The sequence below is a fragment of the Trachinotus anak genome, unplaced genomic scaffold (assembly GCF_046630095.1).
Source record: "Trachinotus anak isolate AG129_WGS33_773 ecotype Australia unplaced genomic scaffold, CSIRO_AGI_Tana_v1 ptg000008l, whole genome shotgun sequence".
NCBI classification, from domain to species: domain Eukaryota; kingdom Metazoa; phylum Chordata; class Actinopteri; order Carangiformes; family Carangidae; genus Trachinotus; species Trachinotus anak.
The window spans coordinates 11,827,501-11,847,101 of NW_027273859.1; the positions used below are offsets into that span (position 1 = coordinate 11,827,501).

The 19,601-nt window shown below is 40.0% G+C and overlaps 1 protein-coding gene across 5 annotated transcripts in view; it reads left to right on the forward strand.

Moving 5' to 3' along the window:
• mctp1a (multiple C2 domains, transmembrane 1a) overlaps positions 1-19,601 on the forward strand; it is a 137,526-nt gene that overhangs the window by 28,347 nt on the left and 89,578 nt on the right. The gene's annotated exons all lie outside the window — the stretch shown is intronic.

A 19,601-nucleotide genomic window follows, 5' to 3' on the forward strand; every position in this document is an offset into this window, starting at 1 on the left:
ACCTGGTAATTAACTACAAGAAACGTCTGACCTCTGTGCTTGCCAACAAGGGTTTTGGCACCAAGTACTAAGCCATGTTTTGCCTGGGGATCAAATACTTATTTCACTCGATAAAATGCAAGTCTGTGTATGTCTTTTATTTAAAGTGATTTCCTGGATTTTCTTTTTGATATTCTATCTCTCACTATTTGAATAAACCTACCATTAAAATTATAGACTGTTTGTTTCTTTGTCAGTGGGCAAACTTACAAAATCAGCGAGGGATCAAATAATTATTTCCTCCACTGTGTGTATTTCATATCCACATACTTAATACTTTCTGTTGCTGTCTCTTTGTTACATTGTTCAATAAAGCGGATATGTAATCTTTCTAAAAAATGTCCAAAAAGCTGACAGGACTGGTAGAGACAAAACCAGCTCTCTCACTGGCTGAACATCTGCAGATGTTTGAGACAGCAGCTGGTAGCGAGTACATAGTTGAGCCCCCGTTAACGGTTTTTGATATCGTTCCATTTCACTGGATTAGTGGGTTTACAATGAGCACCTCCACGCAGTTGTGTGTGCATGAGTGACAGAGAGAGAGGGGGGTGGGGAGAGAGAGAGAGAAGTCTGAGTGACTATATGCAAGAACTTCACAGCTGGTTGCCCTTTGCTGTGTGTGTGTGTGTGTGTGTGTGTAAGTGTAAGCAAGGTACGGAGGGAGTCGGTCTGTGTGTCTCTCTCATATAGGAGGGTAAGCCAGCAGCAGCAGCAGCAGCAGTAGTACAGTGGAGCGTGTTCAGTGTCTGGATGTTAGCACTGCCTCTCTCAGCTGTGGGACGAAGCCTTACTGTAGGTAATTGCACGCTCATACACGCACACACACGCGCACACACACACACACACACATACAGCAGCACACATACACATATATGCGGTGCTGTTTTATTTGTCTATCTGTTGTTGTTCCATGCTGGCTATGTTCATATTTGTATACTGCTCTTTCTTGCTTCTTATGATAGAGTATTGAGTGTCTAGGCAAATAGTGGCAGCACAGGAGCGTTCTTTTCTTCCGAGAGTATTCAGTCCAGAGGGTTTGAGACAGTTGAATGAGATGAGGTGATGGAGGGATTAATATTTGCCATTCATCAGCACAGTGTTTCCATCACTTCAGCACGTTCACACATTTGCATGCAGAACAGATTTTCATACAGCATTTCCATAAACCTGAGTGTCTACTTTGTGAAGTGGCAATTTGCACTCAGTGTTTCCAATAGAAGGCACTGGTCATCTTTACATTGTGTATATGTGTGTGTTTGTAAGTGTGGCAGGGGATGACGGGCTGGAGGTGCAGTGGGTGTGTCGTGTCCAATTTCCAATAGTGTGGAACCTGAGCTGGCTGCTAGTATGACATGACATGGGACTGTAAGTAAGACTCTTGGAAGAGAGGGAGGAAATTAACAGAAGGGGAAAAAATAGGGATATAAATCAAAGGGGGGAGAAAATGAGGAAGAACTTAGGACATACACATGTGAGACAAATTGATGCGGCTGAAGACAAATACCTTCCTGCTTTTGCTTCCACCTTGGCCAGATAATGAGTAAAAAAAAAAAAGGGAAGGATAAATTTGTAGGAGACCATTCCCATGGGTGGGCATAGAAGGCTTATGTACCGCCCACCTCAGCTACGACTCATGTGCCTGGTTCATATCCGTCTGCCTGGCTCTCCAGCCGCAGTCTTGTTCCCTTAATTCCTGTTCCAAGGGCTGGGTGCTGAACGTGCTCAGAATGAGAGCAAAACAAGGGAGTTTGTGGAGGGGAGAGACAGGAAGTGAGAGCAGGAATTAAGATTGAGGCAAGGTAACAGAGAAGATGAGAGAACAGAGAACATTAGAGAAAAGAGAGTGAAAAGACTACAGCAGATGGGAATAGAGGGGATAGTCTGAGGCGGGTGAAGAGAAATGTCTGATGAGAAGATGTGAGTGACTCTCTACTGAAGCTCCTCTCATCACGCAAATTCTGGGTACATATCATGGTTCCTTCAAGCATCCTTGGATTGTTGAAGCAGTTTTCATCAACTTCCTAGACAGTTTGACATCACACGTTCAAAATTTCTGTGTCATCTAAAAAAATAGAAAATTTTCATTTCCTTCCAAGAAATGACAACGAGAAAAGGGAGAACTTTTATCTGAATTCCTGAATAGCATTTCTTGTACATGCTCACATACCCAGTACAGTACATGCATAATACATAAGTTCTCCTGGGACAGACTAATGTCTTTAAGAAGTAAGTGCAGCATCCGCAGGTTTTATGTGGAATGTCACGTGTCTGAGGCGAGACTGAATCATTCATTTTGTCATATAAATCGTATGTACTGCATACAAAATATTGTGCACACTCTCTTTTAATGATGTAATTTCACATAAAAGCCAATAACCTGCCCTTTTATATTCTGAACATAAAATAAATTCATTACACACATGGCTGGGGAGGGATCATCTTAATCTAGCACAGTGCTGGTTCCTCTTTGTATAGATCAAAGTTTTATATCAACATCATTCTCACACTGTGAAGGATGTAATTATTTCATTCATGTAAGAATAAAGAAAAACTGGACCGGGAAACAATATATATAACCAACTAGTTGAGGCTGCATATAAACGTCATCTGCTACTTATGCTATACTGGCCCCCAAACGGAGTTTCTGAATGTTTAAAAAACTTCCAAACTATGACTGATCACCTTTCAACATGCCAAGCAGATTTCAGCAACAGCCAACATTTGCAGTATTTGGCTGGTGTAAATTTCCCAGCTGGGGAGACCAGGAGAGTAGGAGGCTCTTGCTCTTTGCAGATGAGATGGATTAGCTACAGTAGCACACTTTGATTGATTGGATGGACGCTGATTTCGTAGCAGCTCTACGTGAAAATAGCCAGGATGATTAATTGGTTTCTATAACGTGAAAACTAAATGCATTTAAGACAGCAAATGCTAAGTTAATTGAGCTTTGTAGCAGACGCTCGCTTCATGGTCTTCATAGTGTTGACTGAAGTGTCACCTATTATCTTGAGTGGGTATTCATACACCTTTCGTACAGGCACCAAAAAACTCCCTGCATCTCTCAGATGAAGCACTCCCATTACAGTGAATTTAACAGTCGAATTAAAATTGTCTACCAGGCTTGTATTTCAGTGCATGAATCAGATAAACTCATTGTCTCTCCATATTACCTTCTTCTGCGCTTCCTCTCCCAATTTCTGTCTCTTTCCGTCACTTGGCACATTGCTTCACATCCATCACCTGCTCACTGCAGTGATACCATCTACTCCTACAGTTTCTCTCAGCCCTCCATCTTCGCATTTTTCCCAAACGTAATAGTGTAGAGGGTATACACTCCTGTCATTCTGCCAGTTGGTTTGTTTGCCAATGTGGAGGTGGTACTACAGTCTCTGATCAGCACCATCCTCACGGTGTGTAGAAATGGCACTTGCTGGCGCAGAAACAAACTGCTCTATGTAGAAAGAAATAAGATTTATTGGAATGGATATGCAATTTTCAGGCATATTGCAGACATTTATCGCATGATTCTTTGTCACATAAATTGATTTAGCTCCATGCTTAGATTCATCAGCCCATGGAGAAATTTTTTATGAAGATCTTTGGTACATAAATAGATAATCAGAGTGATGCCAGCCCATCTGGTCAGTGTTCTTAACCTTTTACAGAGCAGCTGGTGCTGGATCACATACAAGAGGTGTAGCTTAGAGCAATATCCTTTGTCCTAAATACTGCAGCTCCCACTGTTCCTGTTGAATATTGCTATTATTTCATAATAATTGCTCCACCACAACATGTGAAGCTTGCACAGCATTTCAGAAAAGGAAGCTGATGTTGAGTTATTTCGAATGATCTGAATAGAAGCTGTATTTTTTGCAGTGCACAGAGTAATGTATGAAAAGATGCTGCTCAGACCACAGCTTTACTCTGGGTGTCACGACACAGACGGTAAGGGGAGGTTGTGGGGCGGGGGGAGTCAATACTAATGAGAGGTCATGCTTTGTCACACATAGCCAATATAATACCATGGATATAATTAAAAGGGGGGTATCTCACAACACATAGCAGCCTGCATTCTCACCAGGCCAAAAGAGTGATCTCCACAATTGAGGAAAAAGGAGAAGAATGCCTTCAAAATAACACGGAATGGGAAAAATTTTGGCACAGAATCTCCCTTGAATGCAGCTTCTCCCATGCATTATTATGTATGGGAGAAGGTTCAGCATACGACAAGCAGAAAAATACTAATGCCATTGAAAGCTCTGCAAGCTTTTGTTATCTAGTAAGATTTTAAATGCTTCACAAGGGAACTGCAACTCACTTGAGTGCATTTAAAATTAGATGATAATGGCCTTTTTATTTTCACACCTCTTTGAGTTCACATTTGGAAAACACTATCTTTCAGGCATATGAAGTCAGAGAGAGTTGCTGATAATATCAGGCAGTAGTAGTATTGAGTGTAAAGAGATATACAAAAAACAGCCTTAGATGTTAGGCATGTTGCTGTTTCGTTACACATCTTGAAGTATATGTGATGTATCAGACTCCAGGACAGCACAACTATTAAAATCATTTATTTATAATGAACGTTTAAAGCTATTCAGGTGGCATATAAAGATGCATTACCAACCATATACATCGGAACAGCCACAGCATGTTAAATTGCAGGGACCTCCACAGAAAAAGCAAAATTCAAGCAAGATGAGAAGAGTTTTTTTTTTTTTTTCTTTTTCGTCTAGATACCGAACTCCAAAGACCCTTTGATATTTTGATATTCTTCTCATTAAATAAAATGCAGTATATCATGGAGCAATATGTGTATTTGGCTTATAAGCACAGGTTCATTATCATAAAACCAAGCTGCTTTGGAGTGCAATGGATTGGAGTCAGTCCAGTCAAATAAATTCTGATGACTTGTAGTGGTTGTCATTCTGTGATTAATGTCTTCTTGGTGCAGTTCACTCAAAGGCTTGTTAAACTATGGCAGTGGTTTCAGACTAGTCTAGATCACCATCATCATGAAAAATAACAATCCAAAAAGTGTGTAATCATATTAGTGTCTAATATGGTGGTGGCTAATGTTGGTTTACATGTGCAGAAAAATAATAATAATAATGATACTTTTATCATATTGCAAACCTCATCACATTGCTAGTTTTAGTATACATATATTGATTGATTATGCAAATATTCCCATAGCAAACCTGTGCACAGTTATTTGATTTCTGACCCTGATTTTTTTTTTTTGTATATATACACCATTAAAGAGAGATATGAGAAATTTATGAGAGACAGTGTTCAACGTTTCATACCTGATAAATTATTCTGAAAGGAATCCAAAAAGTAAGTCTTCTATCTTTGGATGCCTAGGAGCATAAATATGTTTAGTACAGAATTGCAGTGGAGGTGGGATGATGATGCTTCAAAAGAAGCACATCAGCAATCTTTTTGGGCTGGTTCTGTTCTGCTGTGAAGTTGCTGAGCCAGCAAAGAGAGGCCTGGGTCGACGTGTTCCTGACGAATGTGCTCTGCTCTGTTCAGAGCTGTGCTATATGCTGTCTTGGTGAGTGGTGTCAGTGTGATCTCGGACTGGCGGTGACTTTCTCCTGGTCAGTTGACAGGTTGGGTTGACAGCAGGGCGACCAGCTTGTCTGTCTGCGATGTTAGCAACACTTGACGCTCCCAGCTCAGTTTGTCACCGCACCAAATTCACTGGGGACAAACACATGGGAAAAAGCTGCTCATGCTCTGCAGTCTGCCAATATGTTTGTTGTGCGAGAGATGCTTCCTGTTTTTTGATCTTGTTATGATCAGTTTGTGTCTGCTTGCCTACCAAAAAGACTGTCTGATGGTCTTTCTGCCTGTCTTAATTTTCCATCTCCCACCACTCCTGCTCTTTCCTGTTCTCATCTTTCATGCTGTCACAACCTCACTGTCTAGTCACAGCTTTTCAGCAGTCTGCTGTGTTCCATTCGTCAATCCACGCCTCTTATTTCTCTTTTTCATTCTTCCTCTTGCCCTATTGAACACTCACTACCTTTACTGGCTCACTCTACCCCCCTGGCTCTTATTTCACCTCTTCCGCCTCTGTCTTTCTCTGTGGTAGATTGCTCCTTTTCATTATTTATGGAGAGTTGCTGTGTTGTGTCGCTGTCAGATGCAGCTAACAAGAGACATGTTTCTCTAGCACTGACCTGTACTGAATTAAAGGCAAATTCATGTATCATGTGTCATTGTGCCTGTGAATGTCAGTTGCCACACCACTCATTATTATTATTACCTCACAGCATGTGTTGCAAAGGGAAATCCAAAACAGTCGCATCAGGGTGTGGTTTTAACACATGTAGCACTTAATTCACAGCTGAAACAGTGAAAGTAGAAGTGTTGAAAATGTCAGCTTCTTTTTTGTGGGTTTCCCTGAGAGTTACAGTGAGGCATCTCTATATAAACATTGTGAAATATTAAAGTGCTAGTTGTGACTTGTCAAAATATACCCTGTTTAGCTCAGTCAGTGGGGTCAGTGACGAGGAAGTGTAAAATTGTAATGTAAACAGGGCTGGATGTCATATCTGTGGCCCTTAACAAATCCAACTGACTCACCACATAGACAACAGCTTTACCTCCTTTAAATAGTATTCAGACAGTATTATTGTCACACACTGTCATTCTTGCATTTTAGCCATGTTAAATGTTTTTATAGACAAAAAGTTCTTCTATTACACATCATAAGTTGTGCTTAATTGGCATTTTTCTACCAGAGAAGAAAAACATGTTCAACTAATCTTATAAAAATATGTCCAGTTAATAATTTGTCTTTGTATCTCAGTGTACTTAAATACTTGGCTTGAACACTTAACATTGTTTTCTATTGTCATGCTTTTACTGTGCCAGCCTTTACTCATTCTTCAAACAAACCTAATAAATGACATGTTTTTAACTAAATTTAATTTGCAATTGCAATCTCAATTGAAAGACTGGATTACAGATTTACAAATCTCTCAGGATGTTAGAAAAAAAAAGTTAGCACTGAGACCATTAAAAGCATAAAACAGTCTTTTATTTAAGGAATACCTCATTAAGTTCCATGACAGCAGTAGATGATATGATAGATTTGATGATAGATTTCATATAGTGATGAAACACCCTATGAACATTGTCAACCAGTTTGCAAGCTTCACAAATAGAAGGAAACTAAGAGCGTGCTATGGATTGCTATGGATTGCGTGAGGTAGTGGTCAAACACACAGACATATGTATATATAGATACACATACTCACAGACTTAATCTTGCTCATCATGGGATTTACAGTGAAAGAGGCTCTCTCCTCTTCTAGTCTCCTCCCACATATGACCCAGTGTTTATCGGCTGACCATCCATTTCACTGTAACCCAAAGTCGGCCAAGCCACACAGCTCAGCCCTGACATCTGCTACAACTGAGGGAGGGTCTGGCAGGAAAGGGTAGAAACTGGGTTACTGTCCTGAGTCCTGGACAGTCCTGAGTCCTGTGTGCTGAGTCTTACTGTAGACTTGGGGACTCCATGTTTCCACTTTGTAGCGTTTCATCTCTCATTCTCAGTCTGTTTATATATTTCTTTTCTCTCTTAGACTCAATCTTCCACTGTCTCTCTCCACCTCTCTGCTCTGCACAGACACTTTTTGATGTGACACTTAACATGTTTATTGCACATGAATCAGGCTTTTAAGCATAACCACTATGTTCCCCAATTCCCCATAGCACTACTGCAATATATATAGAAGTCATTACGTAATGTTGCACACACACACACACACACAAACACACACACAGCCAAGCCTTAGGTTCACTGGGGGGATAATTTCAATGAATTCAGACAAGCTGCCAAGTGTGACACATGGAGACCGTCAGTTCTTTAATAGAAGAACTAGTTAGTTAGTTTTTTTCTATGCTGTCTTTGTTTCAGCTCCAACTTCCATTTAATTACTGCAAATGTAACATAAAAGGTTACAATAGTATTTGTGCTGCATTTCTATTTATTAATAATTTAATAAGACGAAAACGATATGCATATCATACAGTCCTTCAGCTTTTTGCTTTCATAATCACACCTAATTCAGGGTTTAGTTATGTGCAGTGTGTGTAAACATACAGTTCCATCACTGTGTCTAAAGGGAATAAAAGGGTCCCTTGTTATTCTCCATCAGCAGGGAGCCTGACGTTGTCCTCGGGGCTTGGAAAACTCGGAGGATGCTCTAACCTGCTTTGACAGGAATCTGTGCAGCATTCCTACTGCTACTCTGAACAGGACGTCAAAGGAGACAGATAGGAGACACAAATAATACTCAGAGAATTCTGTCCACAGTTAGTCCCCAGACTCGTAGTCTTTGTCCAAAGTACTAATGCATGTAGAAGCAAACTACCCCATAGTCTGCACATAAAGGCCACATTTGAGTCCTATTAAGTGTGTTTGTTGTCAGGACTGCTACTGACAGACTGATGTGAGATTGTACTGTCATTGTTGTGTTTCTCATTAAGATGTGTCTCTGCAGGATACCTTTTAATAAGAACAGACAGAGAAAGCAGTCTGGTCCCTGATGATGTTGATGAAAATGGGTTGATTTAGGGCCAAGCACTGTCCATCTTTGTCAAAAAGACTTTATAAACATGCATTTGCACGTTGTACTGTTGAGTCACTTAAAGCCAAATTCAGTAGTTATTCTACTTTTCTCATCAATCACTGTGTTCTGCCCGATGGAGCGCATGTCTGCTAGATTAATGTCTGCTTCTTGTTCTTGTAATGATAGCTGCAGGATTATAAAGGATTAATGTTTGGTAATTTAAAGACAATTCTAGAAGAGACGTTATCTAATTAAGAGCCCTTTGGGTGTTCATTCATCTCCAAGGAAGTAGTTCTTTAATATCACTGATTGACTGACTGAAAGTGCTATTGATTGCGGCCATGGATGGATCTATGTTTATGACTGTAAGACAATAATCCAATCACCATACCATTACAATAAGTCAATCACCACTATTGAGCTGCAGGTGAATTGGGAGATTAGTATGGTTTTGCTATAAGTTCGTGTTTTCACTGTCTCGAGAATTCAAAGAAAGCTACCTTCCTCAAATCCATGCTTTCCTAAAACCTGACCATGCTGACTATAAACCTATTTCAAGAGGAATTACTCCAGGTGATGCTTGGTATAAAGACAGTGTAGCAGGATGATAAACTAGTTAGTTGGCAATTTCAAAGTCCATTGAAGCCATTGCTAATGTTGCATTTTTGTCATGTGGAAAGAGTTTGTGGAAAAAGTTTCAGTATAGACAACAAAATCCAAATTCTTCAATACCTTACTCTATAGAGGAAAATATATTTTTTTCTCTATAACCTATTTTCCATTTAACCAAAGAGGCACAATTTTTTATATGTTAAACACAATCAGACAAAGACTTTTCCTTTTTCTTTTTTTAAACTAAGTAAAAAGCGATATGAATCTGTACAAACTTTCACTTTCAGCTTTTGTTGCCTGACAGCTGTCAGTGCTCGCTGCTGTAGACACATTTTATTTGGTTCACTTCCCAGCCTTGGTGAACACTTGCAGGTGGGAATCTTTCCCAGTCTCCCCTTTAATCCCACAGGGCAGGTATGTGTTAGGATTCACATCACTTCTTGCTAAAAGAGAGCTGAAAATCTTCGTTGTGGTTCAAATCTCATTTCAAATCCTCTCAGCAACAACATTATAGTTATTGGTTTCATGTTTGAAAAATCAGGCTGATAATTGAGATGACTCTTTTGTTGAACTGACACTGAGTGAGTGAACTCCTTTTTTTCCCCCCTCTCAGTCACTGTGTCATTGTACTTTTTAATCACTTCATTGCTTTTCATATCTGTGACTCCAGCTCTCCTTCACTGGGTTTCTCTTTTGTGATCATGAACAGTTGATAGATTGTGAAATATCACTATCTGAGCTGTTAAATCATCTTTAAGCATCAGGTTAATGGGAAAGGAGAGAGAATATATTTTGACATTAGCATCAGTCCAATGGAAAGCAGTGACATTCAGAGGGAAATGAGCTTATTAGTAAACATGTCTGCAGTTCATAAATATAAAAGAGCTTTTTTTTCACCATTGATAGATTCAATATTCCCAATTTCTTATGTGAACTGAGACAGAGACTTTGGGTATTCATATAGTATCATTGTTGACTCGTTGACTTATCAGGATTTTACCTGTGACCTATTCAAGCAAGTCAAGTGTTTCAGCTGTGATCAGCAGTATTGCATCAAGAGACTCATCTCCCTAGTCCGAGACCAGCTTTATCTCTGACACTTTAAGAGAGAGTAAAGAAGGTTGCTCTTTGCAGGGCGTACTGCTAGACTGTTATTAAGAAAAGAACACACCAAAGAGACCTCATTATCTAGCCGAACGGCTGTTGGCTGTCTACCTGCTTGAGCCCTGCACTGGCTCTGTGCTTTGTCACATTACACATTACCAGGCTGCACATACTCAGGAGAGAAGAGGCTCAGTAATGGCCCTGAGATAGTGGTATTTAATGGAGCAGCTTATTTGGCAGAGAAAGTGTAATGGAGAGCATTTTTCAGGGTTTTGTGAGTGGCATGTTGTGATGAGAGAGAAATATGTGCGTGTTTATCTGTCTCAACGGTTTGCACAAAAAATATAATATAGTGCCCCCATTTGAATAACAATATGCCCCAGACCTTGCAGTGGAAAAGTGATTTTGTGGTTGTGATGCTATCATATGGTCTTACTGTGGGGGAGAGAGAGAGAAAGTGGAGAGCAGGAGAGAGAAAGGCGATTCAGATGAAAAGTGGCGGCGGAGAATGATGATGATTCATTGAAGTAACAGCATTATTGAGTTACTGACAAACACCTTGACTACGCGTGACTCAGGTTTGTTGAATGGAAATGTGGCTCTACGTGGGTTTTGAAATACAACATTAATGCACTTTATTGAATACAGTTATTGAGTTCAGGTTATTTTTTAAGTGGGAGATGACTAATGGAGCAATATAAATTTTTTTTTTTTAGGTTAATTGATGTCCAGAGGTAGGTCACGAGAAGTTTTTTCTAATGTGATGCTTTTTCCAACTTAATTTTTTTAAATAATATGAATATTTCTATGTATTACAAAGTCGCGTTTTTTTACTCCAAGAAACACAAAAAAAGAGGCCAAAAAAGTTAAAGTGCAACTTTAACAGCACATGTCAAACACAGTAGATGGGTCTTGAGGGAGATATGCACTGTAGTGTACTGTAATGTACAATTGGAAACAACCTCAGCCTGAATTTCTTCCTCTCCACTATTTGCCTCCCCCATATATCCTATATTTAGAGTGAGCACATAAAAGACACATTTCTAGCGATTCAGTAGGCCTCACTGACAGACCTCAAGAGCCTTCCTTTGTTTGTGTGTCTGTATTCCCAAGTATAATGTTCTGTATGTGTGTCCTGTGCTGTTTTTAGTCAGTGGATTTCAGAGGCTAAGGGTTGAAACTGCAAAGCACCGTATCCAAAGGAGGAATTTTACAAATGGCAAGTGTTTTTAATCAGTGTGATGGCCTTAACTTTATGGTTTCTGTCTAGCTATGTCCTGTTATTTATGTGTGTGTGTGTGTGTGTGTGTGTGTGTGTGTGTCAGTGTGTGTGTGTGTTTGTGTATACTGTATGTTTCTATGTGTGTATGCAGAATGTGTAAATGTATTGGTGTAGATGCAGGGGTTAAATATGTGTATGGTGCTGAGCTTACATCCTGTACAGGCGAAGCTTGTTAAGAGGCTTTGTGGCTGAAAATGAATCCATGTAGAGAAGTAATGGGATCACTGTATTAGCCTGTGAAATATCACATCCCTGACTGGCAGCTGCATTTGGCTCAGTCTGCCTTTTATTTTATACTCATTGTTTCCGTTCACTGTTTATGCCATTTTTGTGTTGTGGTGGAAAAAAAGAGGGTATGTTTCACCTCAAACAGATAACAAATTTAGTTTTTATTTGTTAAATTTATTTATTTATTTTTGTGTGGTTGCATAGCAACACTCAACGACCATATTATGTATTTGCCTGCCTGAGACCTAGATTCTTGCCCTCGAGGAAATAAACAAAGAGTAGATATGCAGACTTCAGTAGTACGTGCCCATTTTTCAAACCTCTCCTGACAGGCATCTGCTCTATGATGTACATTTCAGTTTCAATTTTCTTTTATTATTAATTTATCATTTCCAACCTGTGGGTTGTCCCCTTTGCAGACTGCATTGTATTGATTAAAGCACATAAGCACATATGAAGCGCATTTTTTTTGTCAAGACCTTAAACAGGACATTAATTACAAGTTAGTTGCAAGTTTGTGCGTTAATTACAAGCCAGAGTCACACACACACACACACACACACACACACACACACAGATTTTTATTTTTAAATGGTTAGAGACAGAACTGTGTTGTCCTGCCAGCATGACTTAGTGGCCTAATCAGGTGTTGAGCAAGATCATCCATCACAATGTCAAAGTTGTTGTTGAAGTGCATCTGTCAACTACCAACTGCTGCTGTAAGACTATTAGCTAGTGAGTAAAACCACGCATTCGTGCATTCGTACAGCAAGATTCTTTCTGTCACAGTCGTGCTGCAGTCTATACAGTCTCTGTACTCAGACATTTCTTCAGCTCCTACTGAGTATGGCAGATACAGAGAACACTGATTTCATGTCAAAAACCTTTGAACAAATAAGATAGAATACCTGTTTCTGTTTTGTTTTGTTTTGCTCACCTCAAGTCACCAAGAACACAACCACTAAAATACATCTTTGTGTTTGTTTGTGTGCATATTTGATGTTTGGACACATGAATGATCATTTGGATCTGTGAGGAATCACTTAAACTTTATTGTGGATCAACGTTACTTATATTTAAGAGGTGTGTTTTATTTTTCAGCGAGCGTGGTGAAATCCGATTTCAGATCATTGCTGATTGCTTCCAAACTGCTCAGGTTGTGGCTTTGACGAGCTTTGAGGGGGATTATGAATCTTTGCCACATTGCTATAATAATAATATGTGCCTACATAGGCAGGTGCACAGCGCTGCTGCACTGTGCCTGTTACGCACAAGCAGAATATACTGAAAATGCACTTCAGATGTTTGGATAAGTCGAGTGGAATACAGCCTCAGAAGGTTGGAGCATTCTTTGTGGCATGTTGTATATTGCACATTACCATGTGTCATGGATATCTGTCGGACATAAACGAGGCTCTGCAGAGAAGCGTTTTTTCTTACTACCTGGTAAATCCACCACAGTGTTTATTTATCACCTAGACTAAATTTGTCCACAGTTTCATAATAAACAAAAAATGTATTTACGATTCTCATAATATAAAATAAAAGATATCAAACATGATTTATGCTGTTGCTTCTTTGTGGACCTGTGCGCAGTACATTGATTCGCTCAACCCTCCCTTGTCCCTCGGGGCTCGCAGAGCTGCTGCGTGCGTGTGCCAGGACTGGGCTCACTGGCCAGTCACAACAAATGAGTCTGTGTGAAACATTGCGCCATTATAAAAAAGGTGCAAGTGCACTTGGCTTTTAATGGGAAAGGGAGATGGCAATGTGATTGGTATATTGCATGTCCAAAACACTCCCATAATTAATTAAGAAACTAAGTACAACCCTTTTGAATCATGCGTCTGGTGCAGGGACTGTTTTTTTTTTACCGCTACCTAATCCCAAATTCCAACATATGAAACTATTTTTGTATACAAAAAAAGTAATTTGTGGCCTTTTCCACTGCCAATGATGTGAATGGGCTGATCTTGCTCAGCCTTTATATGACAAAACAAAAAAAACCCCTCACCATTTCATGCCATAAAGGGGGGAGATGTAAGATGAATAGTGGTTTTCTGTTGGGCAGGTGGAAGTGGCATCTCTACTAATAGATGGGAAACTGTCATGATGTTCTTATTAATGAGTAAAGCCCGAGCAGGTTATTGTTATGCAGGAATGGAGGTGTAGAGTCTGGAAATTACCTGCCATCACTGTGAGAAACGAGAGTCTGGCTCCACACAGCGCCCAGGGCTAAATACAGGCTTCACCCCCAATTAAGACACCACTGTCATGACATATAAAATTCAGGATAAGAAAGAAATGACACTGGTTTGACGTCTAAGTTTTCAAGCAGCTTTGTTATTTACAGTTTGCCCTTTAAATGTGAACTGTGAACTTTAATAAAACTCCTCCAATAGGCTGTTTTTCACTTTTTTCACACAGCAGTCAAGGTTAAACTGCAGGGCTCTGCTTTAAGACAGCACAGCCCACATCAATTCATACAGTTTTTTAAAATAACATCACCATCAGGCATCACCATCACCTGTAGCTCTGGGGGGTTACAGGTGATTGAAGTGCTGATAAAAAAGTTAATTCCAAATATTTTCTGTGTCAAGGCTGAATTATAAGGATAGTGGGTCTGGGAATTTAGGCCTGCAAATTCAAACTTTCAAAATGTTCTCATGCTTAGAGATCTATGCAAGACAGGCAGTCTCCGTGAATTCAGTAACATAGTGCTCTTACTCATCTCTTACCAGTAACTGATAGCCGGTACCAGGTATACTTCTGTGGGAAGGGATGACAAGCAGTCATTTTTAATTTAGCTTCTATTTAGTCTGTTTATTAATTGATTACACCCAGTAATAGTAGAGTTGGTTTAACCTTTCAGAACTGGACATTTTCACTTAGAGCCTGAGAGACGTTTGTCAGGGAAGAAAAAGTTGTGGGTCTTTGCGTGGGTTTTGAGTGTGTCCCTGGTGAGGAGCCACCGGTGCCTGTTCACACTGAGTGCTGGAAAAAATGGAACATTGGGAGCTGCCAGATGACCAGCTTAGTCTTTTGATGTTTCCCACATTACCACTCTTTGGTTGCTGTGTATATGAGTTTGAGACCGTGGCTAAAAAGTGGCGATTCAGGAGCAAGATTCTGACTGGAAAGGCCAAAACGTTTGTTCTCCTGATTCAATTTTCAGTACAAATGTGTGAGTGAAAAGTAATCAGGCCTATAAACTTTCTTGCCTCAACAATTTTCTACTATATCTGATTTCACTTTGTACTACTAAAACTCTTGCTCTGGTGAAGCTGTGAAGCATTATGTATCTTCATGAGTTTTGGTGCACAGTGGAATTTTAATTAAGGTTAAGTTCGGGGCATTCAAAGGAAGCGAGCCTGTTTTGACTAAGTGGTTTTTATGGCTTCATGACATGGCTCAGTGCTGAACTGAAGCTCAGTGCAGTATATCCACATAATCTGCTGCTAACCCTCTTTGCCCTTCTGGACTGTAGGCAGCAGATAATGAGCACTGTGTCTGGCTGGAGTTCGTCGGTGTGGAATATCCTATTGAATACTTACTCTCATTTCTGAAGCGCAGTACATCATCTGTCTTATTTATTGATGAAGGGTCAGCTCCCCTCTCAGTGATTCAGTGCTGATGAGCCGATACATTCACACACACAAACATGAAGAGAAAGGGAGCACACATGCATAACACACACACACACACACACACACACACACACACACACACACACACACACTTTTTGTGCATGCACTCAACATATGCAAACCATCCCCTGGAGATGATGGAGGAAGGGCTTCAATATTGTCATGCTGAACCCCATTTGTCCCGTTTGCGAAGTAGTATTTAGTTAATGGAATAGGAAATTGGTATTGATTGATATTTGAATGGATTCAGTTGGGATTCAGTCTGAAGGGTTTTCTGTGAAATGCTGTATCCAAATACTCAGAGCACTCTCCAGTCTGGCTCCCCAGGGATTATTTAATGTAAATGTAAAGTGCTCTGATAGTTGAATCTCACTGACTCAGTGCCACATGCAGTTGTAATGGAAATCTTTTCTTTCCTGTATTTACATTGTACTGCTGGATGTTATTTATTCATACAGACACACACACAGCCAAACACAAATGTGCAAACTTTTGGCTAAGACTGAGCTGGGATCTAAACTTTTGGATCCTCATTTGCCCTTGCTTGTATTTCTGTAAGTTTAGTATTAATTTATGTAAATTATACATGGTTTAAAAAAAACAAAAAAAACAAGAGTTTTTGGTGAAAACAAATCAAAATTGTGTGTATGTGCTCAGAAAAAAATAGATTAAATAGAATCTTTTGTATTTTTGTGTAAGCCCTCTAATAGACTGGCAACCTGTCCAGGGTGTACCCCGCCCTCATCCAATGTCAGCTGGGATTGGCTCCAGCCCCCCCGTGACCTGGTTTCGGATAAATGGTGTAGAAAATGGATGGATGGGTATTTTTGTGTATATCATGTGTCACACCCATAGACTGTGGTCACATCAGAACACTTGCATTGCAAAGAAATTGGAGTCCAAATACATACTCAGACATTCACACTGTCTATTGATCTGTAAAGACTCTCTCTTCCAGATTGTTTGTTGCTAACTGGTACAGAGACTGAAAATTGGTACGTGGAAACTGTCATTTAATTCTCTGTCAGTTTCAAGGAATCATGAAACATAGAGCAGGTGGAGTGAGATGGATCTTGGCTGCCTTTCCTTTCCTTCCTCTCTTCCCTTCTCCATTTCTGTCATTAAGAAAGTGCACATGTCTTGCTGTGCTGTGAGGCCTTATTGTGCAGAAGTAAAGTCTACTGGACTCGATCCTCTCTGTCGAGTCTGTCCCAAAGGACGGACCAGGGCCATGTGTGTCTGTCTTTTTTGTTTTCTTGTGACCGAGAATTGTAACAAATAGTAATAGACATTTCATCCAAAATAGAAAAACAGTGTTATATATCATTTTGTCATTAGTTTCCTTAAAAAACATAAATAATTTATTAATATACAATATATTTGCTATTTCTGCTATATTTGCTTCACTATTGAATCCACAATACTGTGTGAGCATTTTATAATTTAGATGTCATTAATGTTTGGGACTCCTTGACACATGGAAGACAGGAGAAAATAATGGGATCTGCTGTTTTTGTAAGAATCTCATGCACTGTTGGTTTGTACTTCAGAGGCAATTTCAGCTTTAACCCACTTTTAGAAACTACCTTCATCTTTGGCAATAGCTGAGCTTCTAAATGGATAAGATGAATGTTTATAATGACATTTTTTTTCCCTGTTGGTTTCAGTGTTCATGACTCCAACTGCTCAGCTCAGTCAAGTTCAACACCCTCCTTAGAGCAGTGCAAATGTCGTTTTCATTGGTCACGAGCTTGGACATGCAACACAAAGCAACACTAGTCTGAATCTGCTTGTTTTTGTCCTTCCTGTATAGTTGTAACTCGGCAGCATGTTGGTCCTGATTTTATCAGGTTGCTTGTTTTAGCAAAGACTCCATTGATCCTATCAAGTATGCTGTCGCTCACTCAAACAGCCTACGCTATCTGCAAATCCATTTCAAATCCTTTGCTCCCTTTTATGTTTGTGTGCGTCTGTGTGTGTTTGTGCCTTTCAAGTGTGTGTCTGTGTCTGTTAGCGGTCCTGCACAGCATACAATACTGACACTCTGAAAAATACAAAGCACTGAAGGTTTTATACATGAGCAGGAGAGAAGCAAAAAAACACATGCACAGGCATTTTCTGTGGACACACTGTGTCCCGGGTTTTCCATCTTTTTCTTAATCGCTGTGTGTTATGATGTGACCCAGCTCGACATTGTGTTGCTATGTGTGTCTCTCTGTCACTATTTGTTGGTCATGTTCATAGACAAAAGGGCTTAATGTTACATGGTCAGACCATTGTAATTGTCCAATCCTATTGGTTGTATCCACACACATACACAGAGCTCAATTACAGTGACTTGAATGCACCGTTGACCCCAGCTTTATCCTATCCAATCACACAGCTTTAACTCTCTGTCTGTTCCTGTATGTTCACCTTAGATTTCTTCAGATATTCGCTGCGCCGGTGCACCTGTTACCTAACAGATTACATTTTGGTCTTTAGATTTATTTCAGTTCTGACTTTTCCCAGGAAGATTGACTCTGTCTTGTTTCCTCTGTTTTTTTTGCCTGTTTGAGAGCAGGTGCTGTGAAGCTAAAATTGTGTTGGGGTTGACTTTTCCATGGAGACTTGGGGCTTCCAGGCTTTACACAGCACTGCATTTCTTGCCCAGCTGCTGCAGTTTCAAATTCTGCTGTGTGCAGTCCACAGTTTGCTCTCCACATACTGTTAATATTTTGATATCCACAATCGTTGATATATGACTTTTATTAAGTAATTATTGCACTTGCACTGTGTGGTGACAGTCAAAATTACACTCTTACACTCTTGTGTCAGTGGGTTGCCAGTGCTAAAATACCACTGTCTGAATTGCCGTCATTTACAGTTGCTTTAAGAACATTTTCCTCAAGTGTCGCTCAATTTTGTGTAATTCCTTTTATGTTCCTGTTTCACATAATATTATACAAATGTCTCCTAGAAACTCTGCTATAAATGCTAGCTCGTATTTACAAGTTTCCATTCTTCTTGCATAGAAAAAGATAATTAAGAGTGATATTCATTGCAGATAATTATACTGGTCATCTCCGAGGGCAGCATCATTTCTGTGATACAGTGGCACTACAAGGACTGCAGTGTAATTATACACACCATTATTAACCTGCAGCCTCAGTGCACGACTGTCCCTTAATAATGGTGTTAATAACACAGTTTGTGCTATTTTAACGTATAACAGAAATGGTAATATACACCCTTTGAAAGTTGATAGTACCATTATACACAGAAATACAAGGGACATCCCCATCCTTCTCTATTATTACAGAGAACTTTGTCACATTTGCTAAATAAACTGAACAGTCTACAGGGTCGGTTTATGTTTTAGGACCGTCAGACATTATTCTGGAGGGAAACAATATTGTTAACAATTGCCGGACATGCTCTGACAACCCCATTATGGAAGTGTGCATTTTGATGGCAGTGTTAATAGGGAGGCTTCTTGTGGGTCTTCTTTCTCCTATTTTCCATTTGCATCTTTATCCTGTTTTTCACTTTTTGGGGATCCCTCTACTCTTCTGTTCTTTGCTACCCTTAGTAGTCTGTTAGTAGCCTCCCAGTGGCCCACTAGCATTTTTCTGCTCTTAGAGTTATTATTAGCCTCTTCTCAGAGTACGATAGCTGGGGAGACATGACAGGAGTGCCCACGCACGGATTGTCCAATGGGGAGGAGAAATGAGGGCGGGAGAAGAAAATGAGCAAGAGATGGAGAAAGAAAGTGAGCTTTAGTGCTTCTCAGAGCATAGGCTGGTTCATCATGGGGCTTGCTAATGGGCCTCTATAGCTCCAAGGGGAACCACGATTAGAGCCAGTGGGGCTGCCCTGTCAATGTGGAGTACAGCACTGACCTGAGGGCTACAGCATGACAAAGCCACAAAGATGACCCCTTCAAAAAGCCTGACGCTCAGACGCATCCCGAGCAGCTTGCATGCTTGCCATGGTTAGCTATCAGACTACAGTACACGTGCAACATATATTATGTAATGTACAAATATAAATTTTCTAAAGCATCAGCAATTCCTCTGTTTACCCTTTTTAGTCTGTTCTAGGCTTTTTTTCTCA